Source organism: Mixophyes fleayi, chromosome 1, assembly GCF_038048845.1.
Source record: "Mixophyes fleayi isolate aMixFle1 chromosome 1, aMixFle1.hap1, whole genome shotgun sequence".
Taxonomy (NCBI): Eukaryota; Metazoa; Chordata; class Amphibia; order Anura; family Limnodynastidae; genus Mixophyes; species Mixophyes fleayi.
Genome location: NC_134402.1, coordinates 245,776,726 through 245,802,425, shown reverse-complemented (window position 1 = coordinate 245,802,425; position 25,700 = coordinate 245,776,726). Strand labels below are relative to the sequence as shown.

The window sequence follows — 25,700 nt, the reverse complement described above, 5'->3', positions numbered from 1 at the left end:
TGCTGCAGGTAGGTGCTCATATTTAAAAACTGGGGACACAAGGATGAGCAGGATGAAGAAAAACATGTAACAGAATCAAAACAGAAATAAATATGACGCAGTAGCAATGTTGGGTTTAAATTTCCTGAACATTGTCTTAGAAGACAAAAGCAATCATTCATAATGCAGAGGACAGAAAAAAGTAGAGGGAATCATTAATCCAGCCAATTCCCAACTATAACTCCCATCCTTTATGCATGAACATTAATTACTGGAGAGCTTAGTTCCTTACACATTGTCTAAGACTTTACAGCAGATAGTAAATTGCGCAGAGACACTTACACTGCTGAGGATGGTTCGGTGCAGGGCAGCGCCATAGATGTTTGACGTCTTCATGTTCCAGAGACGGATGGTACTGTCAGAGGAACAAGTTATGAAAGAGTTGGGTGGAAGACAGGCCTGGCTGCAATCCTTCATCTCTGGGTATACCTACAGGATTGAGGGCGATAATAATAGACATGAGAAATTATATATCATTGTAAAAATCTGCAAATTCCAAAAATACAAGATGTATGGATAAACTATTACCAAAAATGGTGAGATGACCCAAGAAGAAAAATGATTAAGATATAAAATAAATTAGCTATAACTAAAAAAGCTTATAAAGAATCTATAGCATGAACACAGAATATGTTGCCGCTATATAAATAAATGATGAGGATTTACTAACGTTATGTTATAAAAGTTTAAAAATAATTTAAAAAGATTCAATGTCAAATATGTGAATATTTTCCTACTCCGTTCTTCACATTCATTACATATAATAAAGTAAAAGTCAGAAGCATGGTCTAGAAAGTATTTATAGTACTAGACACATTAAAAGGGAAACTTTGCACTGCAGAAGCAATCGTCTTTCAATATACAATTTCCATTAAAATGTCTTTACATTATGAAAAGCAACGTTTTGCCCATGATAGTCTAAGCAGTATTATTGGATAAACATGAAAAATAAAGAAATACAAGCTGCTTATATATAAATAGTTAAATGGAGTATATTATCTGTTGGCATGGTCATACCTCCACACTCCATACACTTGAAGAATGGTACAGAGCTGAGTACACCTTTCCCACTTTCTTCATGTCTTTAATATCCCATACGTAGAGACTGTGGTCATTGTACACACAAGACAGCCATTGGTTGGTGGGATCAAAGGTCATTACGACAGTGTCTGGGTACTTCGCGTCTGCGGCACTGGAGAAAAGGCGGCTGGAAGATTGAAAGGGAAAAGGTCAAACAAATTCATTGACTTTTTATTTAATTTAGTCACTGGGTGGCACTATTATACTTGTACATAACTAGCTAGATTTCCCCCACCACCCATATTTCCTGCAGTCAGATCACTATCAAATATAGTATGCAAAGCTTATCTGTACAAAATAACTTTTGTGCACATTTTCCAGCACCAAAAAGATGATCTAGGAAAAATAGGGAATATTACTCAATTAAAAACCTTACTTTTAGTTCTGAAAATATTTGTTAATTTTTCCAGTACAGTAATGGAGAAAGCAACTTACACGTTGTGTTCATTTAAGCACATGTGTAATTAAGCAAGAAGTCATATGTACATTTGGGTCATAATCTTAATGTGATGTCTAGGTTTGAATTTGTTTTATTAATAAATAAAATCACAACAGTTTCCTACATACAAGTTAATAAATTAAGTCAGTGTCAAGAAGAATATATGCAGTCTCTGGCCAGAAATAGAGCTTTAAATTGAATATATACTCTTAGGTTATTTTATAGAGTATCTTGAATTCATATTTGCATCACCCTCTTAACTATACAGTGTAACTTGTGCTCCTGAGGCTATAGCGATACTGTGGGTTCACGGGTCCTTTTACTATTTCTACAACAGTCTCCGTATTTTAAGAATCCTGGAGTATCACAAAGTGCAAAGCCATCACTTTCCAAATAAGAGTAGACAGTCCGCATCACACGTTTCATGGTGTTGCTCTATTGTCAGGCCTCAACCAATAATCACAAATCTATTCAGAAACAGCACACATTATAATGTAGCTACTGGATCATACCTCAGACACAATGCAATAAATGAATAATAATACACTAAGGAAAAGACACTGCCTAGATAACATGGTCAGAAAATGGACCAATATGCAAAATGTGTAACTTCACCTCATGCATCAGACTCCCATTGTCTTAGAGATTGTAATCTAGCGAGCAGGACCCGCTTCCCTCTGTCTGTATTACCCAGCATTGTTTTATTACTGTGTTTGTTCCCAATTGTACAGCGCTATGGAATTTGCTGGCGCTACATAAATAAATGTTGATAATGACCTAAAAAATAGGGTAATAGTTCTTAGAGCTGACTGGGAACTGTACAATATAGAGACCATCGTGCCTTCCTGGCTCCAAACGGCAGCACACAGCACGCTGTCATGTAAAGAATGGGATAGCAAAGGACTGCAATGAAGACGCCACAAAGACGCTACAAGTGGTGGAGCATTGAAGGTAACATTTTAGTCTAAGTGAATCAGCATCATATTGCACTTGTGTGTGTAGCACATTTTTGTATTTAATCCATTAACACAAATCTTGCACATTAAAACATAAAACATTTGCTCTTTGTTAGACACTGCATTACCCTAGAAACACCACAGGCTTTGTACTGCAGGTTACAATCACACCCAATGTTATCTAGCAATACGACAGGTCACATTCACTAGCGTGCCAGATGAATGAAAAACTTTTCTGTAAGTCGCCCCTAAGCAGCACATTTAGCCAGCCTTACACTAGTGATGGTATCTCTGACACCGATATAGTCTATTATTAAAATGCTAGATTTTATTACCATGACTCCCAGATGTCAGGCTTCATACTTTGCTCTATTAATCACAGCACATAGATTTGTAGCATTTGTTAGATGTAAAATGTTTCTCTGCAACTTGCAGACTTGTGAAAATGGGGATGGTTAGAGACATTCCTCTGTAAAATATAGTTTTACCATCACTGCAAGTCGTTAGAAAAAGCTGTAATATAGAGAGGTCAACTGCAAGGGCGGGCTGGCCTGGGGGGCAGCGGCCCCCCGGGGCGCTCAGTCAGACCGCTATTAGGGACGGGGGGTAGGCCGGCCGGGCGTTCCCCCGGATGCAATATGCATATTTTCAACGGTCAATGACGCGGCCGCATCCTGTGTCATGAGATGCGGCCGCCTGTGCGCCCCCCGGGCTGACATCTCCCAGCCCGCGCCTGGTCAACTGAAATCCTGAACACCAAGAGACTGGTGAAGGAAACACAGGATTTATTGAAAGCCAAAAAAACGCAGCTGTGGGCTGGAAGTCAGCAGACAAGAAACCCACATATGGAAACATCGATAAAAGAAATAACTGTTCTTCCTGAGAAAAGTACAACAGAACAATCAGGCTGAATTCCAGTCACTCTGCTTGGGGCTTTGAAAGGCACCAGATGTATTAATAACCTATGTAAATGAATCATGAAGGACTAGTGATTAACATGGCTGCTCCCAGGGCAGTGTGCATTCACACTGCTAACAGAAGTTAATTGTTTTAAAACTGTCTTATTGAGAAAAGAAGTGCTTCTACTAATGCAGGAGCTGTGCCAACTGCCAATTAGAAAGTATTGCCCACATTCATTTTTCCCCAGCCCATAATCCTAGTACCCAGACATTCCTTTTTACTCCATGATGACCTTCTCCACCAATTTTTATTCCCCTACCTACTTGCTGCCACCTTCCTGGTCTTCCCATTTCTTTCCCACAGTTAACCCTTTTGAAGATCCCTATGTACTAACAACTACATTTCAGTTTAGTAGGACTACACATACATAAGGCCATCGTTCCAGCCCCAAACGTTCTAATCCCTGTATGCTTTAAGAGTATAACAGAACTTTAAATATTAGGAGTCACAACATGGAAGTCAATGAACTTTTAACTTGTTTTCTAACCAAGTAGATTTGAGTATCCAGTTTAACCTGCTAAGCCATCTGAAACATCCTCTAGATCAGGGGTCGGGAACCAATGGCTCGTGAGCCAGGTGTGGCTCTTTTGATGATTGCATCTGGCTCGCAGATCGATTTTTCACTGCTCATGTCCTGTTCAGGGCTGCAGTTTGCTGTAGGAGCAATTTTCCATTATTTTAATTGGATGATACTGGCCTACGTTGGCCGTTGCTGGGTAAACAGGTAAACGCCCCCTTTTGAATCAGTCTGCTCGGTCATTAGCAGTGTTGCCAATTGTCGCGGCTTTTTTTTGTCTGCCGCGGGTCGCGGTTTTTTGGGCTTTTTTTTTTTCCTCATTTGCTGGACAGCCGGGGAGGAGTACTCTGCAGGGGAGAAGATCGAGTGTAGGTAAAGTATAAAAGGTGTGAACTAGAGTAGAGTATGAATGGGGGTGTGAATGAAGTATGAATGGAGTGTGAACGGGGGTGTGAAATAGAGCAGAGGGGATAATGGACACTAAGGAGGAGGGTCATTGTAAAGCATATTTAAAAAAAAATAATAATAATCAATAAATCCTAAGTATATATATATATATATATATATATATATATATATGTGTGTGTGTGTATATGTGTATATATATATATATAATATATATTGGGCTTGTTTTTGGGCTTTTTAGGATTGTGTTTGGCTTGTTTTGGGCTTGTTTTTTACGAATTGGTTGCTTATTCTGTATTTTATAGTTGGCAACCCTGGTCATTAGCTCAAAGCTAACCCTTCGACAAAGAAGATGGCGAAAAGAAAAAAAGATGATGAGTATCGTATATTTCGGGACGAATGGACCGAAGAATTCGCCTTTGTGGAGAGAGCAGGTTCTGCGGTGTGTCTAATTTGCAATGACAAAATTGCATCGATGAAACGGTCGAATGTAAAGCGGCACTTCGACACGCGCCATGCTACCTTTGCATCAAAATACCCTGCGGGAGACAGCAGAAAGAAAGCGGCCCAAGAGCTACTGAGCAGGGTGCAAGCTAGCCAGCAGCAACTCCGCGTATGGACCCGGCAAGGTGACTATAATTCCGCTAGCTTTGCTGGATCTTTAGCTATAGTGAGGAACGGAAAACCATTCACAGATGGCGAGTATGCTAAAACGTTCATGCTGGATGTAGCCAATGAACTTTTTGATGATCTTCCGAACAAAGACAAGATAATCAAACGGATACAAGACATGCCTCTGTCGGCAAGAACTGTTCATGATCGTACCATCATGATGGCAAACAAAGTGGAGGAAACGCAAGTGAAGGACATAAATGCAGCGCCGTTCTTTTCCCTGGCTTTGGATGAGTCAACAGACGTGAGCCATTTGTCGCAGTTCAGCGTGATTGCAAGATATGCTGTTGATGACACACTGCGCGAAGAAAGTCTTGCTGTTCTGGCAATAAAAGGGTCCACAAGAGGTGAGGATTTATTCAAGTCTTTCATGGAGTTTGCTCAAGAAAAAAATCTACCTATGGATAAACTTCTCTCAGTGTGTACTGATGGTGCTCCGTGTATGGTGGGGAAAAACAAAGGATTTGTGGCGCTTCTTCGTGAACATGAAAATAGACCCATCCTAAGTTTCCATTGCATTCTACACCAGGAGGCACTTTGTGCTCAGATGTGTGACGGGCAGTTTGGCGAAGTGATGTCGCTGGTCATTCGTGTGATCAACTTTATTGCTGCCCGAGCCTTAAATGATCGCCAGTTTAAAACACTGCTGGATGAAGTTGGAAATAACTATCCTGGTCTGCTTTTGCACAGCAATGTGCGTTGGTTGTCAAGAGGGAAGGTGCTTAGCCGTTTTGCGGCTTGCCTGAATGAAATCCAGACTTTTCTTGAAATGAAAGGCATCGAGCATCCTGAGCTAGCCGAAACTGAGTGGCTCCTCAAGTTTTACTATCTTGTAGATATGACTGAACATCTGAACCAGCTCAACGTGAAAATGCAAGGCATTGGAAATACAGTGTTATCCCTTCAACAAGCTGTGTTTGCTTTTGAAAACAAGCTAGAGCTCTTCATTATGGATCTTGAAACAGGTCGTTTACTACATTTTGAAAAACTGAGCCAGTTTAAAGATGCATGCACAGCAAGTGAGCCCATTCAAAACTTTGATCTCCACCAGCTAGCTGGCTTCACATCCAGTCTCCTACAGTCCTTCAAAGCACGCTTTACAGAATTTCGTGAGCACGCTCGTCTTTTTAAGTTCATCACCCATCCAACCGAGTGTTCACTGAACACAGCCGACCTGAGTTACATTGCTGGTGTCTCCGTCAGAGATTTTGAAGCAGAAGTGGCTGACCTGAAGGCCTCAGACATGTGGGTGAATAAGTTCAAGTCACTGAATGAAGATTTGGAAAGAATCACACGACAGAAAGCGGAGTTGGCGAGCAAGCACATGTGGACAGAAATGAAAAAACTTCAACCCGAAGACCAGCTGATTCTCAAAACTTGGAACGCGCTTCCTGTCACATACCACACACTGCAGCGTGTGAGTATTGCTGTGTTGACCATGTTTGGATCTACGTATGCATGTGAGCAGTCATTCTCACATCTTAAAAACATCAAGTCCAATCTGCGATCACGTTTAACGGATGAAAGTCTCAACGCTTGCATGAAGCTTAACCTCACCAAGTACCAACCAGACTACAAAGACATCAGCAAATCCATGCAGCACCAGAAGTTGCATTAATGGTGAGTATTATAACAACATTATTTAAAAGAATAAATTCAGAGGCGTTTTATACTGACATTTAGTTGAATTCACTTTTAAAATATATTATATGGCTCTCACTGAAATAAATTTCCAAATATTTTGCTTTCATGGCTCTCTTAGTCAAAAAGGTTCCCGACCCCTGCTCTAGATAAACGGCTCTCCAATCTCCTATTCTGTTTTTGCTCATGTGCATCCTCTCTACATACAGAAAAACCAGCAAGTCCCTTTCCTAAAACCACCACAGACTAATACAGCTCTGGTGAAGCCCTGTATGGTATACTCTAGAATGCTTTGCTTATAGAATTTAAAAAATAAAGTATTAATTCAGTTGTCAGGATATACCTGATGGGATAAACCCCAGCAAGTGAACTTACAAGGGAGCCCAGGCGTTCTATTAATTGGATAAATAGTACTTAAAGCAGATTTCCCAAATCCCTTATCAAGGTTAGTAGATATATTAGTAGACTAATCATGAGAAAAACAAAAAAAAAAAACAGTTCATACCCCAAATTAAAAGATCATCATCAATTTATATAGTGCCACCATCACCGTACAGAGAATATTTCATTCACATTAGTCCCTGCCCGATTAGAGCCTACAGTAAAAGATGTTAAAATGTTGGCAGAGACAACTGGGAATCTAGCAAGTGCAACAAAGTATTCACATGCAGAAAATGAGCTTCTCCATTCTCTTACCTGGCTTCAGTGACCGTGGCAATGTCCACTCCAAGGCTGTGTGGCTTTGGCATGGTGCCATCAGCACAACCACAGAAAATATAGTCCTGGTTCACAATGATGCAACTAGCCATGGTGGTCTGTTAAGAAATAAGTACCAAAAATTAGAGAGAACGAGTACTGATCCCAACTTGAGAGAAAATTGGGAAGACATACCACTCCATCACAAAACAGAATTTAAGATTCATAGGGGCATATTCAATTCCGATCCGATCCGCGGTAACGCGCGTTACCGCGGAAAATGCGCAGTACTGCCGGTAATACGGTACCGCAAGAATGCGGATTTTCGTACGCAGCCCTACGGGCTGCGAACGGAAATCCACGTTATTGCGGTACCGCGGATTAGGTTCGCGGCCGTTCCGGCGCGATCCCGCGGATCGGGATCGGAATTGAATATGCCCCATAATGTTAATACTGTAGACAGGTAAAGATTACTGTAGCCAGACAAGACTAAACATGCAGCTAGATGCTCCTTTATGTTTTGCCAAGATATGAAGACTGTATGGTGCCCTGACTGATCTATCTATACTGTATAAACAGCTTTGCCATATAATACAGTGGAAGGAACAAAAGAAATGTTAACTGCAAAACAAGATCTAATGATCATGTAACCAATTTATTATCTGCAATGAGAATTCAGAATTCAGTTTACGCCATGCTTACATTTTAGGTCTTGAAGAGCAAAATACAACAGTAACTTAAGCCACTCATGCATTGGCAGATCTACCCGTGTGGCCTGATCTGTCAAATGGGGACATTTACGGACATAAAACACCCAGCTGTTTAGCCACAAGACAGGACACCATAGTAGTCAGACAATGATCACGTATACGGTGAGATCATCCATTTGAACTGATCATCAAACCCAAACATCTGATCAGGGAGAAGCTAGTTTACCTGTATCGCCCCTGACAAGAATTAAGTGAAATCTCTCCACTTCACTAACCACATCATCTTCTCTTTCGTTTACATGCAGGCTACTGCCCATACTCACCCTGAGAGTTACCCATTTGACTAGCAGTCGTCGGTCGTTGAATTCACACAGGAGTCCAGAGGAAGTGATGCAGAATGTACTGCTCGCCTTCTTGCCTTTCCCACATGCAACATCCACAAAGAAACTGTACCTCTGGTCACCCAACAGACCAGATCGGCCAAGCATTGGAATGGTAGAGTTTACCTGCTAATAAAAGACACGACACAATGACAGCTTTTATCTGATAGCTATTGCCAAGACACTATGCATCACACGTAATCTGCCAAAGCCAATGTATGACAGACAGATGCCACCTTAATCTAAAAGTAGTAGCACAAATAAAAGTTCTGCCCACATGACCTCAAAGTTTAAGTCCAAAGGGGCATATTCAATTCCAATCCTGATCCGCGGGATCGCGCCGGAATGGGCCGCAAACCTAATCTGCTGTACCGTATTACCGGCAGTAGTGCGCATTTTCTGCGGGATCGGGATCGGAATTGAATATGCCCCTAAGTGTCATGTTCAACTGATGTATGCAATTGTCAACATCTGGACTAGTAATAAGTGCAGTGATGTTGGGTATGTTGTAAAGACTAATATAACACAAACATTAGTACCATAGCCAATAGCATTTACATAATTAGCAGTGCAGTAGTAAGTACAATGATACGTGTTATATTATTATATTACTACCTTCTTTTGCATTGCCCCTCTACCTACCAGTTACATTGTCCCAGATATTTGCACTCAAAATTAAATAAATTCTACTGCAATACGATTATGTAATTTAAACAGTTGTGTCCCTGAGGCTCTGTACAGCCAGGGGTAATCACACCCTCAAATGTTTCCTAAACCCATGGCAGGATTCTGCTGGCTAGATAAAGATCATGAAGTCACATTGCATTTGTGCCAGCATAGTGCCAAATGGAGTAAATACGACCAGACTGTACATATCTGTGCTTTAACCTTCTGTGTATTGTTGGAAGGGTACTAAAGGATCTTTTTCCTTTCATATGATTTTGCCCAAACTGAAATAGGATTAAACATAGATAATGAAAACTGTGCAATAGTAGTCAGCGGCCTCTGCTGATTGGTAATAAATGGGTACAAGGTAATCCATTCAATTGGAAAGTGACATCACATTATAGAAAGGGGCACAGATTTTCTGTTTATTAGGATACGGATTCCTCAGACTTGTCAATGTAGTGTCTTTATTCATTCTTGGATCTTGAAGTTTAACCCAACTAAACAGCTATGGTACTCCAAGCATCGAGCCACAGTCCAATCCCATAGAAATAATCCAAAGAAATATAGCTATAGCGCCACTCTTACCTTTGATGACTTTGCCTCATCCAAATACCAGAACTTGACATGTCTGTTACCAGCTGTGACAAAGTAACTGCTGTCTTCGGAGAACGAGACTGCCGTCACTTTACTAGATACCTTGTTTGCGGCCACCACTACGCTTTTCTGAAAGAGAACCAGTCAGGAAATGCAACTAAAAAAACGTTTTGCATTAGATGTAGCTCCATTAACCTAAATGTCAATCAGATATGCACCCATCAATCACCACTACCTACAATGGTTTCCTGATAAAGAAAATGCATTACTACTTATGGTGGGAGCAGGGCTTTATAGCTCCTCTCCCCTCCCTAGAATCCGGGTGCTGGTCTGTGGCATATTTCACAACCCAGGCTAAAGACCGGGGCTACACAATGTTTTGGAAGGAGGTGTGAGTAGGAGGCCCAACAGAAAAGCCGCAGTCACAAACATTGGACCACCCACTTATGCCCCCCTGTGCTGCAGCCATTTTAAAGAAACGATAGGTTCACGATACAAAATGCTGAAAAACAATACTCTTTATGACTGTAAAGGGCATATTCAATTGTCGGCGGAAACACCGAAAATCCCACGGTTCGCGCACGATTAACATTATTACGGTAATCGTGCGCGGAAAAACAGTTAATACAGTAATTTACTCGCTGGACTGCAGCTCGCAGCTCCCTGAGCTGAAATCCAGCTAACTATTTTCCGCGGCGGGATTTCCCAACCATTGAATATGTCCCTAAATGTTTACCAGGCACTAACAGTCTAGCCAATGCACAAGGTCTGCATGCATAGAATATACAATTCCTGGCATACCACTGTCAAGGAGAATGCAGTTTCGAACTGCCACTGTAGAAAAAAAACCAAAAACACTAAAACAGAAACTACACGCTAACTTGGGAGAAGGAAGTCTTCTGGGTGTGTCTTATGATTTTCCTTTTTGTTTGGGAGGGTGGGGGGGGGTGCAGTCTGACTATGCAAGGGTGGAGCTCTCAGGTTTGTTAAAAGGAGAATTAAGGGAATTCCATTTAGTCTGTAATAAAGCCATTATATTACCATAAATTTGAAAATGCTAAACTAAAAATTTCTATCAGAGAACTTCCTTTACACCTAAATTTCACTCAGAACTCACCTCCCACGACCACACATTGATGATCGTGTCATGCTGATAGCCAACTGACACTTTGTACTTGGAGTTAGGAGAAAAGGAGACACAGGCCACTCCATATTTGTGTTCTTGAAGTTCTGCTACTTGTGTTCGTTCAGCCACATCCCAGACGTGCACTGCTGGCATGTGCCCGCTCTGTGAACAAAGTCAGGGTTAGAATAAAAGATGTCAGTGTGCCCCTTGCCAAAAGCAAATCTAAAAATATTAAAATGAACCCTTCTCACATGAGGCAGCCATTTTGTCAGCTGAACACATAAGAATGCAGTCTATCCCTTTATTGGGAATCCATGATGGTGAATTAACATGCTACACTTTCAGTAACAGCCAGTGACAATACTGGTTCCCAGCGAATTGTCTGTTGGCTTGTGAACATTGCTAAAGCCCACAAAACAGCGGACCTCCATTGTGTTTCGGTGACCAGACCACTATAAACTGTAACATGTACTCTCATATATGCAGAGTGTCCACATTATTGGGTAAACCTGATCATCAATACAAATATCTAGTTTTATCCAAATTAACTTATAATATACATAAACTGTGACCCTCTTCAACATAGTGCCCTAGGCAGTTACCCCTGCTTGCACAGTCCTAGTTATGGCCCTGCATGTGGCAACAACTCAAAGAGCATGTAGACATAGGTCATGAGATTTATTTGTTCAGACCAAATATCAGAATGTGGAAGAAATGACACCTAAGAGAGATTGGATTGCAATGATTACTGGTGCTAGAAGTGGGGGTTGAGTATCTCAAACTACTGATCTCCTGGGATTTTCAGTTACAACAGTCTCTAGAGTTTATAGAGAGTGGTGCACAATCAAAACAAACATCAAAATTAAACACATCCAGTGACCAGCAGTTCTGTAGGAAAAAAGTGTCTAGATAATGAGAGGTCAGAGGAGAATCACCAGATCTACTTAGATGGATCTATCACCACAACATCTGGGAAGAGCTATAAATAGACAGTCCTGGAAGAACAGGGCAATGAATGACAAGATGGAAACAAAACACTGCCAACATTTGTGCTGTCTGGCGATGCAGATCAGAGACCGAAAATGTTGGTTTGAGCTGAACCATGACTTCACAATACCAAAAAAGTCTATTTGTACACATGGGCATGGCTGCAAGTTAAGCTCTATAGTACCTAGTACTGAAAACACAGAAAGTGCCAGTCTGACTGGCAAAGGCTTGTTTTCTTCATAATAACAGTCCAACTGTCTATTTCAGTCATGCCACTGTGTCCATGTATGACCTTCGACCTGCTACTCCTCAATGCAATACAAAAGGTTTGAGACTGATATTTTTGGAGTTTTTGGCTCACCTATGCTGAACGCATATTTTTTTTGCAGCGCAGAAAAAACCCCAAAAAACAAACAAACAAAACAAAAACAACTTATCTGACGCGGCGGCCTACAGTGCCCTCCTCCCTTCGCATTGAATGTTGGGCGTGACATCATCACACCCGACAATTGCAGTGAGGAGCACACAGGTGCCACGATGAGCAAGACAGAAGAAGAAGTCAGAAGAAAGAAGGCAATAGAAAGTGAAGGGGAAAAAAAGCAGCACGGAGAACACAGTGCCAAGCAGCAGGGAAAAAAACATTAAACTTTAGATTTGTTTTTGCTTAATAATAAACCTTACAAAATTGCATATGAGACTTTTTGTTGCGGCCCACACAATCTTAGACTTTGATTATTTGGCTCAATTGTGGTTTCGAGTTTGACATGCCTGTGCAGCTAAAGTATCAAGGTTTGGAGAGGACAGCAGTATATTCCCGAATATGTGAAAGAGCTCTAGCACCAAAATGCAGTCATATCCAGGAGAGAAAGTGGCGGCAATACTTTTGAGCAACATCACCTGCCTAAAAATATGCAACTTCAGGGTATCTGATCCAGCGTGACCTCTTTTAAAAGAGGGAACGCCATGAAAATCAAAAAAATTTGGCTAATAATCCCCAGTCCTCCCATGTAGCAGAACCTTAGACTGGGAGGTGCTCATCCTCACTGGCTCCTGTAAACAATGTTTCCCCAAACAAGATGGCATTAAGCAGAAGATGAAAACTCAGGTAAAGCTCCCAGTGAACCTAAACTGACAAGACACAGCATTGGCAGTGACAAGCATAAGGCTATTCTCAAAACCTTTTGAAATGTTTCCATAGTTATACAAATTGTGTAAACTAAATATGCAATTAAAATCATTGGTTTCATTCCCTCAGATTTGCCAGGTGTTCTCATCCTGTTGATGGAAAGAAATTTATCAGTTCTACTAAGATACTAACTTATGAGGTTCATGCTAAAATTTAAAGTGGAGCTTCTCTTTACTAAAATAACCACTCAGTATACAGATAAAAAAGTGATAAGAGAAAAGTATTAAGTATGTAAAGATCAGCTAGGTATCCCCCTTCACCTACAATATATAGAGAGCTGAAAGACTGCGTGGTTTACATATCTGTTACGAGGGGGACTTCACTCTACATACAAGCAGTATGCAACTCAGCCATTACATTTCACAAATCGTTTATAAGAATCACAATGGAGAGATGACTATTTTATTAATTCATCTTCCTGGCTCTCTTCTGTGCACTTCTACCATGTTTTTAGTTCAGGCCATGTTGCTTATTTTTGTTAACCACTGAACACAAAAACTATTTGCAATGCAGAGAGCAGAGCAGTGAGGTGTCAAATCCAAGGGCGAAACCAAACAAACGAAAAACCCCCACAAAGGGGCCTATTTAAAGAACCATCGGATATTTCCACATTAAGTATCATCTGTCATCGCTATGACGACAGGTGACTTTTCGGGACAATTTACTATAAAAAGTCATGTCCGGACAACATGTCCAAATGGAGGCTGTCCTGGCGATTACGTTTGTAATGAGACCCCCAGTTCTGACCCGGAGTCTTTGCCATTTGCATTAAAAATCGCAAGGTAGAGCAGCATCCGAATATTCCTCTCCTGCGATGCTCTCCCGATAGGATTCAGATGGTATTAGCCATTGGGGTCAAGCGCCAATAAGCTAAGCTTTCCACGTTGTTTAGAGCTTCATAAATAGGCCCCAAACACAGATAACTATATCAAAGCTGAAAAGAACCCCGTCCTGTGATCCCTCCTTACTCTCCACACTGTAAATACCAGCCTGCTCTCCAGTCTTTTTGCATGGCATCATTAAAGCTGGTTCTCTGATTACAGATGCCAGGCACAGTGTTATGAAAGTCTGTACTGTTACAGTAGCTAGAGTTGTGCATGGTATTATTATAGTATAGATCTGGATGCAGTAACATGTCATAATGCTGTGCCTGGGAACTGTCATTGCTGGAAACATGTTCCAATGGTTCACAGAAAATACATGAGAGAGGGGGAGGAACCAAGAGGCACTGGTTAAAGTAGGTACAGGTGGGCAATCCATGTGATAAGGTTTAATATTTGGGGTAATTACACACTGTCCACTGCTAGATAATTTCTATTGCCAAACTACACAAGCACACACCTACAAAATAGCTGGCACCTATCTTTCCGGGAAATTTGTCCGGAACTGCTCTACACGAGTACAGATTCAAGAAGAAAGTTACCTTAAGGTAGAGAACACCTTTAAAAGTGCAAGACTCTCTTTACACGTTTAGCAGTGTACAACATGACTGGGTAAGGAATTGCAAAACTGAACAGCTACATATACTACATTGTCTTTGATCCAAGACAATTTGTGGGGTAACTCGGAATGTTACATGCAAACACACAGTTATTAATGTGTGCACAAATCTCACAAAACATCTATTCTTATGAAGAAATCATTTCTTTCCAACTTACAGCATTACTACAAGAAATTCCCCAGCCTGAAACTTCTGATGAACTGTTAGGGAGATAATTTAAAACTTTAATGGTAAATATCAGGTACTTGCCTCTCCTGTGACCAAGAACTCTCCATCAGGGGAAAACGCAAGTGCGGTTATAGTGTTTCTGAAAGGGGACAAAAGAGCAGCACATAACTAACTGATCAAAGAAAATACAGAAAAGGCCCTCAGCAATAACTTACATACAAATAGATATGATATGATAAATATAGATGTTAGATATATGATTAAGCTGTAAAATTAACTTTCCATAACAAATTCAACATAATACATTATGCAATTCAGTCTGTCATACTTCCTCAGCACTTGTGCCACTAGATAGACTATACAACGTATATGTATACGTTTTATGCAAACTAGCTTTCCTACTTTAAAATTAGGTCTGAATTATTACACTTTTTCTATATTACAATTAACTCATATGCAGTTACACTTTGCTGGACAAAAGGAATGAGCAGTAAGAGGAATACATTTGCATTTTATGTTAGAAGTCTACATTATTTAAATAATGTTGTGACAGGTTATGGGGCTTAATAGAATTGAAAGACAGCTATATAGTCATAAGTGACCAGGAGCGGATTGGCAATGTAACCTACCAGGAGGCCGACTAGTGTCTTTTTAGGGGTTTATTAAAAAAAAAAAAAAAAAATTATGTGTAGCGCGCCCCCCCCCCGTCTCCCGAACGGCGGGGGAGGGGGAAAGGCAGTGTGCTACTGGGTAGCTGGCCCCTCCTCCGGGACCAGCCACCTACCTTAATTTGGCCGCGGATAATGGTCCCTCCCCTCTCCCCCCTCTGTGGCTGCAGTCTCCTACACAGGTCACATGACAGATGCCGTCCCATGTGTGCAGTGAGGGGACTCTGCAGAAGGAACAAGGTAAGTGTATGTCTGCTAAAGTGTATGTGTGTGTCTCTCTGCTATAGAGTGAGTGTGTATGTGTCTCTCTCTCTCTCTCTGCTAAAGTGTGTGTGTGTGTGTGTGTGTGTGTGTGTGTGTGTGTGTGTGTGTATGTATGTGTCTCTCTCTCTGCTAAAGTGTGTGTCACTGCTAAAGTGTGTGTGTCTCTCTGCTATAGAGTGTGTGTGTGTATGTGTCTCTCTCTCTGCTAAAGTGTGTGTGTGTGTGTGTGTGTGTGTGTGTGTGTGTGTGTGTGTGTGTGTGTGTGTGTCACTGCTAAAGTGTGTGTCCCTGCTAAAGTGTGTGTCTCTCTGCTAAACTGTGTGTTTGTCTCTCTGCTAAAGTGTGTGTGAGGGGGGCTACTAAAGAGTATGTAGGATAGGAGGGGGCTACTAAAGGGTGTTTAGGATAGGAGTTGGGGCTGCTAAAGGGTGTTTAAGATAGGAGTGGGGGCTGCTAAAGGGTATGTAAGATAGGAGTGGGAGCTGCTAAAGGGTATGTAGGATAGGAGTGAGGGCTGCTAAAGGGTGTTTAGGATAGGAGTGGGGGCTGCTAAAAGGTATGTAAGATAGGAGTGGGGCTACTAAAGGGTGTGTAGGATAGGAGTGGGGGCTGCTAAAGGTTGGAATGGGAGGGTCTTAATATATTGTGTGATAAGAGGGAAGGGAGGGGGCTGTCGTAATAGTTCATGGGTGGAAGATAGGGTATTAATTTAATGGTGGAGTTTATGTTGGGGCTAATTATTTAATGGGTGCTAATATTTGTGGGGTGTTGGTGGGGCAATTTAATTTATTGGTGGGACAATTTCATTTAATACTGGGCCTATTAAATTAATATGGAGTGAAGGGACCTTTAATTTAATGCTGGGATGGTTTGGGGCTATTATTTGAATGTGGGGCTGAGTTTGGGAAGGAGAGCTATTTATTATTTAAATGTGAATATTAATTATGTAATGCCGTGATGTTTTTGGAAATGGTTATATTAAATGTAAACGCTATTAATTTATTGCTGGGGCTGTTTGGAGGGAGCGAAATAGGCCTAATTATTAAATGTGGGTGCTATTGATTAAATGCCAGGGATGGTTGGAGTTTTCTAAATTTTATGTACCCATTTTTTTTCCATGTAGGGCCGCCAACATTCCAGGATCCAGACAAGCAGCAACTGATCCAACAGCCACAGGTGGTGACTGTGGCAAGAACAGGTAGGAGAGAGGAGGACAGTCTGCCAACTGTCCTGAATCTGGTGGGACAGTCCAGAATTTCGGTGACTGTCTCACTTAGGATTTGGTCCTACTGAAAGGACAGTTGGGAGGTATGCCCTGCTTCACACTGCACTACTTGTGAAGGCAGAGCTGGGTGTACCTAACAGCAGTGCACACAGTTTTGCCTGTTTATTTGTCATATATGATAACCCCCCCTGTCTTAAGTGCCCCGGGTCCCCCAGAGCCTTATTCCAGCTCTAGCGATACTTTAGTGGTTCTCGCCTTGATTCCATTGCCTCCTTCTACCTTGCATTGGTCCCATTCTCAGATCACTTTGCTGAACATATGGCCAGCCCCCATTGTACTGACAATATAATTAATCCTGACTCCTTTAAACTTACTACATCACCAGCAAACCCTTGGAATAGCTCTCCCCTTCACTTATGCCATTGTCTGCCAACCCTCCCTGCACTGTTATTAAATCAAACCACCACCAATCACTGGGCACATTTAGGGCTCATACATAATTGTTACCAAAGAAGTCAATAATAATATATTGGCTGCAGTCAGTTACTCACCTGGAGCTGTTCAGGATATAAGTTTGCTTGTTCTTCCTGGGATTTAACAACACTACGACATACCTACAAGAAAAGTACAAAACACTGGTTAGTTACAATCACAAAAGTTGAAAAGGAGATCTAGGCTGGGAAAATACTCATGGGTTAGATGCTTTGGCACGATTGGATAACAATACAGACTTTGAGACCTTACTCAAAACTCTGTATTGGCTCCTTGTGACTTTGGAGAAGCCACATTGTGCTCCTGTGTCGCAAGTACCCGTACTGGAGGGTAAACACTCACTTTCATTTGTAAAAATGCTTTTAAGGTTTAAAGTACTGTTCCCCCAAGCACACATGTCAACTGGCCCTTATCTTCATGTTAAATATATAAAAATTTGTGATTAAGGCATAGGTGTCAGGGAAAAGATGGATATTGGGTAAAAAGGGGGAATTAAATAACATCAGGGGGTAAATGTGCCAAGCTGATAGTTTTCCGATGGGTTTGAAAAGTGGAGATGTTGCCTATAGCAACCAAGCAGATTCTAGCTGTCATTTTGTAGAATGTACTAAATAAATAACTAGAATCTGATTGGTTTTTCAAACCCGCTGAAAAACTCTCAGCTTGATACATTTACCCCCAGGTGAGGTTCTTATAATGGACTAACACAGTGCACTGAATGCACAATACCCATTATTTCCCCGATACCTGTGTCTTAATTCCAAATTTTTATATATTTAATCTCTTCAGAAAGAAGAGGGCTGCATTTCCAAACCTTAGGAGCACTACTCCCTAATTGTATTACTTGTTTCCCTTCTCTTCATGTGCTAACCACCCTGCCACATTTTTGCAGCACTTTTTACAACTTCTCTATTTATATATCTTTATGAAGGTGAAATCAGCAGTATTAAAACACACAACAGGATTGCATGATTGGCCATCAAAGCCTCTGGCTTTGCTCTTTCAATACATAATGGAGAAAGCCTTAACCATGTATTAAATTTTCCGATACAAAAGAATGTAATATTGCACTCAACATAGCGAACATGGTTCCACTCATTTTGTGATATCATGGCAAATAATCAAGTGACAACACAAGTTTATACATATTAACCAGTTATACCATACAGAAGACATTGCAAAGGAACGCTCATGCATCACTTTTCACTTTTCATTTCTTGTTTTAGATTCAATTACTTTAAATGATGCTCTGAAAGTACAAGATACTAATTGCACTATCGTCTTAAAACTCTAAAAAAGATGTATTGTTTGCCACTGCCAACATTCTAAATTAGAAACTGCACATTGTTTTATAATAAATATAAGTGCACCTAGTTAAATAGTGCTGCCAATCTTTTTAACAAGAATACAGTGTAACTAGTGCCAATCACAGGGTTTCTGATCAGCTATATTCACCGCTCCAAGATAGTACCCAACACAGGTAAACAAATAGCTCTCTTCCCATACATATACACATGTTCTTGGAACACATATCAAACATCACAATTAAAAAAAAAAAAATATCACATTAAAGATATTTTATAGTTACAGCAAATAAAACAATAATGTTTTGTACTAGACCCAGTATTGCATTTTTTTGTGAATGTGTTAAATCTAAATTGAAGAAAAGGACACAGGGTGCCCCAGGCTCATTGTAGGTCACCTGGTCCTGTCTGGTCCTTGGCCTGAGAAAAGAGCTAGAGCAGACATCCATACACTGAAATAAAGACTTATTAGTAAATAAAGAAATGGGACACTTGGATATCAGTCAGTATATCTGTAATGACAGACTGCTACAAAGCTGATTGATGACAGATGCCATATCATAAACACAATGTAAATTAATTGCTGCTTATTAAATAATGACCATGGTAATTAATGTATTAGTGCAACTGCAACTCCATACCCTTCAGGGGCAGCATGGGCAATGCTATCCTTCAAGAGTGCAGCACGTTACACTCAAACTCAGTAGCAAATTAAAACAATATATTGTCCATCTTGAACAACATATCAGCAGGCATTTAAACCAGTGTTAAAAAGCTATAACAAACAAATCGGACAATAAATTAGGAGGGCTCTGAGGCCTGCCTGTTTGTACATCACTGCTCGAACATCAAATTAGAGTAGAAACTCCCCTTCCCCAAAGGGAAAATTGCTTGGTTGGCGAGCAGAACCTGTTTCTCAGATACTAACCAGTACTATGTAGTGGTCCATTCACCTGCTGAAGGGAAAGGAACACTGAATTTGACACCTTAAAACCATTGTGTATCAAGTACAATGAATGGATGCCGCAGCAGCTGTACCATCGGCATTTTTGACACCAGGGGGTAAATGTATTCATACATTTACCCCCAGGTTTCGTATTGCTGGAAATCGAAGTTCTGAAGTCTCCTCCACCTGGCAAATTTATCATTACTGAACATTGTTGTTTTGACATGAAGATGTAATTATATACCTACCCATCTATCGATCTACCCATCGATATATATCTATCTCTGTAATTTTTATTGTGGTGGTTAGCCTTTACAAATTAAACGGCTTAATGTAATGTCAAAAGAACTCTGGCCCCAACTTTGTGAGCCAGTTGTTTCACTTGTAGAAGGGAATTGAAACAAAACGCATCTTAGTCTTCAATTTCTGAGGCAGAATCCCATGTTATTCAGATGCAGTAAATGACAACAGGGCAGCTTACACAATGTGTACTTTTAGCACTTTGACAGTACGAATGAGAACTGGGCACCTTTGTACATAATCATGTGGTCAGTCTTTAGTACTTTATCTAGTAAATGAAAAGGAAAATTGGAGCAGGAAAACAGTATCACCTTCTCTACACTTCACATAGCTGTCTAACAGAAGACAGAATCTTGGAGTCAGCTTTCAATAGATCATGAGGAATTATTGGAAGTGCCCTCCCTAATCACCAAACAGGGTTAAATACAAGAACCATCAAAAAAGAAAAAACGCATCTACAAGACAGAAAAACATAGCTGTCACGACATGGAAGGAGGGAGGGGTGTGTATGAAGGGTTACAAATGTATAAGAAACCTTGTACCGCTGGGATTCCCTATGTGTTTTCCTTTGTTTGTATTTTCTCTTCCCCTCTTTTTTTTTCTGTACCCCATATATCTTTGAAAATGTTCAATAAAAATATTGATGCAAAAAAAAAAGAAACCTTGTACCATCAATGGAAAGGAATGTTATGTATGAGTTGCAAAGCTTCTACAAAAACCTTACAGGGAGCAATTTAGTAACCGATCAAATTGCACAAACTGTTAAAGAAAATCCCCATATTTCAAAATTAGAAAACTGGTCTGGCCAATCAGCAGTTCTCTTTCCCCTTCTCCCATACTACCCAGCATTTCCCATTCACTTAATAGCCAACAGAATATTATGTATACTTTCAGAGCAGCATCATGTGCACAATATTAGGTTTGTAAAGAATAGACACATAGTATTCTGGGGTTGTCCCCATGGGGACCATTTTCTTATTCTTGGTTTATAACTTGGACATGCTTAATTTTCTAAATTGCAAATGTTTCCTCTTGTTGACATTTTATTAAAGGAGAGAGAGCCCTTTATGAGAGAGACAGACCCTACTGGTACTTCTAACTGAATTAACGCAAATTAGTTATGAAAGTAAGAAGTGCGACACATTAAAAATGCAAGAACATAGAACATTGCTGTTTTCACCTCTCTGACAAAGTACTACACACTCTGCTGTACAAAACACCCTATGAAATGACAAAAATAAAAATCAACTTACCCAGCTGGATATGCGACAAGACCAGTCTTTGGGTCACAGGATAGACCTCTTCCAGCTGACACTGTGATGCCCAGAACCTTCTCCAATGTCACCTGTTGCAGACAAATCAAAGCTATAAACCCAGCACACAGGTACACTCTGGCTATATGTTAATTACGGTATGCAGACAGAACACCGTGCAGAATACACGCATGCATATATGCAATATCAACAAGTCCCATCAGAACACATGAACACAAACACTCTATAATAGTTGTACATTGCTTTAATAATCAAAAATATATATTTAAACACATGAAATAGAGAAAGTTCTTAATGTGTACTGTACATAAAATGCATTTTTATAATTCCTCTTACTTGCAAACATGTGTTCTGGCATACAAGTAGTCATCACTATCACCTGCCATGTAACTGGTGCAAGTGATCTAGCTAAAAAACATGTGCACTCGATCTCAGCATGCCCTTACTGTACATTATCTATGTGCATTCAAGTCACAGGCAGTTAGAAATATCATTTGTGTTTGGACATGAATTGGAGCAATTGCATTTCCTGGCGAAAACGCAGTTTGAGAATGGGCAGAGCAATTTCACGCAAGAAACTGTACGCAACGGGATTTATGTCTAAAGATGAATCGGGTTCATAGTGTTTGCAATACAATTTTTGCTCATATTGCCATGTCCAAACAAAATCTGTTACTATAATTCATTGCTACACAACTAGTATATAAGGCTGGCTGTATCACAAGAGACCTTTAGTAATAGGAGGAAACTTACTTAAGTTGAAGATGTGCCACAGGACTATGTGTGAACTATACTTTAATAGTAAAAGTAAACAAGGTAGCTATAATTCCCTTAGGACATCAAACTGAGGATTTATTAAACTTTCTGGATTTATTACAATATTTTGACATTAATGTTATGAATGTGTCATCTGTATAGCAGGTATGTCTACATCAAAGTGGTTGCAAACCACTGCTGTAGCTTGTATAATTGTGGGTTCAATTAACTGTAAACAAAGATTCTTACTCTATGGGCATATTTAATTTCCGTGTCTTCCTAAATAAAAACATGGGGCGCGAATTACCGTTCATACGGTAATTTTAACAGATTTTTGCCGACTACTCACAGAGCTGCAAGTACAAATGAGTGTTGAAATTACTGTACGAACAGTAATTATGCACATCTATTACCGTAGTAAATAACAGTGCGCTCCCCGTGTTGATCTAAACAACAACTCGGAGAATTCAATTCCCCCCTATGTGTTATACTAGAGGTCTCAAGCTAATTGATGTTTTCTATAGGCCTTGTGTTTGGTAAATATTACAAATTAAAACTGGCACAAATCAACATTTTTTTATATAGCGCCAGCAAATTCTCTAGCGCTTTACAATTGGGGAGAAACGTAGTAATAGACAATACTAGGTAATAGAGACAAAGAGGTGAGAAGGCCCTGCCTGCAAGGTTACAATCTATGCGAGCAATGAGCTCAGATCCACCCACAGTAGTTCTTAATCACTGAGGAGAAAAATGTTTTTTTTAATTGACCCATTGTGGTTTTTAATCCCTATAATTTGGGGTTAGCTGGTGTTTGAGTATTTTAGGCTGTTGGCGAGATAATTATTTGGTGACAAATCTTAAATCCCTGTTCTGCTATGGAGTCATAGTGGAGCTTGACACTTAGAAGCTAGTGAGTACCGAAGATGTCTGGTGTTGCAGATGTTTGATACCAGCAATTGGAAGCATACAGAATTATTAAAATATGATGCCCCCCACCATTACAATGACTTTTATTAAATCCACACTAAAAGCTGTGCACGTCAAAAAGAATTTGAATGGGAGAGGGACCCCAGCATTTGGCAATCTCAATGCAATGTTTGCCCTTAGCTGTTTATAACTCATCCAGGAGCAATTTTTATTACCCTTTTATGTATATACATTCTATTTCCATGCTGTATGTATTTCCCTTGTAATATTAGGGATTTAGATATTTCTGCCTAAATTAGCTTACAATATCTTCTTTTTTGGGGATGATTCAATTAGGTAATTTCCAATTTTTGTGAAAAAACTACCCACAAAAACAAAGTGTGTTTTAAATCATATAATTCCTATGTTTTTCACATGCACGTTTGTGAGTGAAAGCCATTATTGTCTGGTCCAGCTAGCATTCCCATTATAATGTCTATTCTACTACTTGTTTTGTTGTAGGTTAAATACATGTTTGGTTATAATCCCTTACAATAAGTAATATGTATTGAAGATAATGCAGCTCAACATTCTGGCAGCTTTCTCATTTACAGCTGTGAGCCACGAAAGTCACATCTAGCTGCCAATGGTCATATTTCTGAATATTTCTCAGCTTATGTCAAGCATCCACTGTACATGAAGAGCTTTACTATTGTGTGTTTGAACCTAGAACACACTGGACTTGTTTATACCAGTGAGATTTATCATGTTTGTGAGAGAAAAGATTCCCTTGAAATCCTATCAGCTCATCTTTGGACACATTCCAAAATAACTACACCCCATGTAGTATCCAAGCAGAAATAATTATACTCACCTTGGAACAGATTTAGTAATTTCATTGTTTTGTGGAAGGTACTAGGAACATTCCAAACCATGAAAACAAATATCCCCACCAATATTTTTTCTTGGTCCGACTAGTGTGTGTATGCTACAAAATCCATGGACACATTTTCAGTAAAATAACAAACATGTGAAGTATGCAGTTGCCAACATTTTAAATTAGAACACAGCCGCCAACAAGAAATAAGGGTGATGTAACAGGCATTTAGCAGATAGCAACTTTACTACATTCCAAGTGTTAAGGTAGAGAATTTTAAAAGAATTTGGACTCTTCCAGTGAGTATATTTATCTATACTTCCTGTATTTTACCATGCTAACAAGACTGCAATACCTTGTATTTCAACAGATTAAAGCTCTCAAACGGTTACATAGAGAAGGTGGGGTAAACACAAAAGACTACTGTAACCATATGAACCAGATTCTGTCTTTCCCAGTGTATTTAAAAAAAAAAAAAATTAAAACCTCTGATGGTTGCTATAGGGTGTAGTAAGAGCCTCCTCTGCACCAAGAAGCCAATTCTGTCAGCTGAACCAAAATTCATTAGAATACTGTTCATGAAGTTATTAAGAACCCTTGACCCAACACACATTGTAGTGATCGGTACAACTTAAAGAGTTACTGCAGAGTACAAAATAGCATTTTAAAAGGGTAGTGTTACATTGTCTGTACAGTTCATTTAAATCCCATATGGCTGGCTCCACCAGCACATGCAAATGGAAATATGTATCTGACACATAGGGAAACAAATACTTTACTGGAAGAATAGAAATAATTTTGCCGACTAAGGAATCCCTTTGCATTTGCTCAGCTTTTGGCAAAAAAAACAATATATGGAAATTTGATCTCCAGCTGTGCAGATTCCATAAACAGCTGCATTGATCCTTATCTTCCTCCAGAATATACACTTTGAACCCTGCACTGTGAATTTACTACCAGTTTTGGTGACAACCATCGCGTGTGGGTGTGCGTGCGGCCAATCATATTATGCAGCGCTTACAGACAAATTATTCACATCAGTTCCAAATGGAGCGTACATTCTAAATGTCTACCAACGGGTCCTTTTTATCAGAATCCAATTAAGCAGTGTATTTTTATTATTATATTTTTATCAATCTAGTGGAATGCACCCACACAATTTTAAGGGACAGGTTGTCCCACCCAATGTAAACTGAACAAATTACCAAAGTAATCCCCCTACCAATGGTCTGTGGCAAACCTCCATTGTGAACGTAGTAAAGGACCCATTCAACATAAATCCTTGTTCTACCCACATAGGTCCTCAAGGACATTTAATAAGGAGAGCCTTTAAAACATGCCATTTGTTATACTACAAAATGTATTCATATTCTGCTCTGGAAAACACAACTCCTCAACTGAAAAGTAGATACTTTACTTTCCTGCAAAGTCTCACAAGTCACATACCTGATATTTAGTCCTTATTTTCTTCTTGGGTCGGAGAACCAAAACACTTTCCTTCATCTTTAGGAGTCCTCACATCCCAGTCCTACTAAACAGGACTTATGCAGCTAAGCATTCACCTAACACATATCAGCACTAGCAAGTGAGGTCATAGAGCAAGAGATTGTGAGGTCAGACATTTCAGAAAATGTTAATGTTAAAGCATAGGTGGCCATCTATTTGATGGGACCAATTAAACTAGATTGTTGGAGGGTCTTTAGTAATCTACAGGCAGCAAAAATACCACACTATATTCTATTCCCAAGGAAAGGTGTCTGTAGAACAGATGTATATCACCTTTACAATCTGACTAGGTGTCCAAGGCACCTGTTCAATCTGGACATACAGAAACAGTGGCAAGCTAACAGCCTCCGATACAAAATCTGAGTCACCAACATCCACTCTTTTTGAGGTATCCTCCTGCCCATTTGTATTTTGCTCCCTTTCTTCATTTGGTTAATCCCTTTATCAAAGGGAACC

The 25,700-nt window shown here is 40.0% G+C and overlaps 1 pseudogene; it reads right to left on the bottom strand.

The window, feature by feature from the left end:
- Positions 1 to 25,241, bottom strand: part of LOC142147147 (mitogen-activated protein kinase-binding protein 1-like) — a 51,784-nt pseudogene extending 26,543 nt beyond the window's left edge.
- Positions 25,242 to 25,700: the final 459 nt, after the last annotated feature.